This window comes from Myotis brandtii, unplaced genomic scaffold, assembly GCF_000412655.1.
Source record: "Myotis brandtii unplaced genomic scaffold, ASM41265v1 scaffold1095, whole genome shotgun sequence".
NCBI classification, from domain to species: Eukaryota; Metazoa; Chordata; class Mammalia; order Chiroptera; family Vespertilionidae; genus Myotis; species Myotis brandtii.
Genome location: NW_005353733.1, coordinates 112195 through 114159, shown reverse-complemented (window position 1 = coordinate 114159; position 1965 = coordinate 112195).

The window sequence follows — 1965 nt, the reverse complement described above, 5'->3', positions numbered from 1 at the left end:
TCGCCCCCAGCCCCTGGTGAGTGGGGTGCGGCCTGATTGTGGGACTGGTCTGTGCAGCCTCGGAGGCTGGGGCAGGCACTGGGGTGAGTCTGCACTGAGGAGCGGGACCCGGACCAGCCAGCTGTGCCTTTGCAGGTGCCACCGCCAGAGCGACCCGTGCTGCCCTGGGGAAGCCAGGCCTGAGGTGGCTGCCAAGGTCTGTGACGCCCCCCGTTCTGTGGGACTTGGGGTGACTGGAGCCTCCTGAGGGCTCCCCTCTAGGTCTCTTCCCTCCAGGCCAGGGTGGTCCACCAGGGGACCCTGTTTGAGAACCTGCCGCCGAAAACAGGGCCACTGGTGGTCACCCACGGTGGGTGGGGGATGAGGGGCGTCCGGGGCCAAAGCCTGGTCCATGGGGACCCAGGGCCCTGTCCTCAGGGGGAAGGCGCGGCTGCTGGGTGGGGGTAGCAGCTCTCCTCTTGGGCACCAGGTGAGTCATGGTGGTCCAGGTGGCCCCATCCTCCTCTCACGGGGCACCCTGGCCACCCCCTGTGGCTGTAGGTGTGGCAGGGCTGCCCCACTCGATCCAGGTGCCCCCGGGCTGCTGTGTCTCCCAGCAGTGCACCCTACAGCCCTGGACTCTCTGGGGAGGTCTGTGCTCCAGGGAGCCGCACCAGGGAGCCGGGCTCCCGCTCCCCGCTCCCCCCAGCTCCCCTGGGTGGAGCGCTTGGCAGGGCCAGGGGCCGAGCTGGGCCTTGCAATATTAGGTCACCCCAGGATGCCAGTGTCACCCCTCGTTGTAGAGGTGAAACAGGCTGAGCCCAGTGAGGGTGTGGGCCCGGAGGCCTGCTGGGCAGCCAGGAGGGCCTTCCCCGCGGCTGCAGGCTGAGCAGCTCCGACTGCAGTCCCCGAGGTGACTGGGGTGGGGGGGATCCTGGAGGCTGAGCTGTGCCCTGAATGGAGGGGAGTATCCAGTAAGTTCCCTTCTGCACAGACTGCTAGTGGGGGGCCAGTGTCCTTGACCCTGGGGTGGGGCTGCTGCCTCCACAGTGTGACCAGGAGGCTCCAGTGAAGGCCGAGGCCTCGGGGGATGTGAGAGGTGGCCGCTGCCCCAGGCCAGGCAGGGGGATGTGCAGGCTGTTCCGGATCTCTGGGCCCTGAGTCCTGCCTGCCAGGCCGCGCCTCACGGGGCATTAAACTGCAGTCACTTCATCTGCCAGGAGCCGTGCCCTCAGGACCAACGGGCAGTCAGGGTTCCGCAGCCTCACTGGGAGCTCAGGGCCCGCCCAGGGGCACCAGGGGTCTGAGCAGCCCCAGGTGCGGTGACAGGGTGGGGCTGGGCCCCAAGTGATAACAGGGAGCAGCGGGGGAGGGCTCCTGTGTGTTGGGAGCTAAAGGGGTTCCCAGGGAGTTGGGAGGAAGGACAGACTGAGAAAAGGCTAGTCTGCCCCAGGCACCTTCAATGACGTGGGAATTGTCACTTGCCCCTGTGGGGTGGCTGGTGGGGACCAGGGACTTCCGGCAACCCCCTCCCCTGCCTTCCATGTGGGGTGCAGCAGCCCTGCCAGCCTCTCATGCCCAGAGCCCACCCCCTCCTCGGGGCTCTGTGGACTGAGTGGGTTCAGGTTCAGAGGACCCCCCCGCCCCAGTAGCTCCCTTCTATCCCCTGGTCTGGACCCCTGGTCTGGCCCTCAAAGACAAGAGGCCTCCTAGCTAGCCCCCCAGCTGCTGGATCCCTCCCCCTCTTCCTCCTCCCCCTTCTCCCCTCTTTCCCCCAAAGCTCAGGGCAGGGGGCATGTCCTCTGGTGCTTTAACTCTCCACTGGCTTCCGGTCCACAGAACCCCAAATCCAACTTCCGGGCTGGGGCCTGGGATCACCTTCGACCTCGGCTCCTTCCTGCGCGCGGGTCCCCGAGCGCCAAGGGCCATGACTGGGGGGCACCCTGACCACTGCCCTGACCCCGCACAAGGACCCCGAGGGGCCCC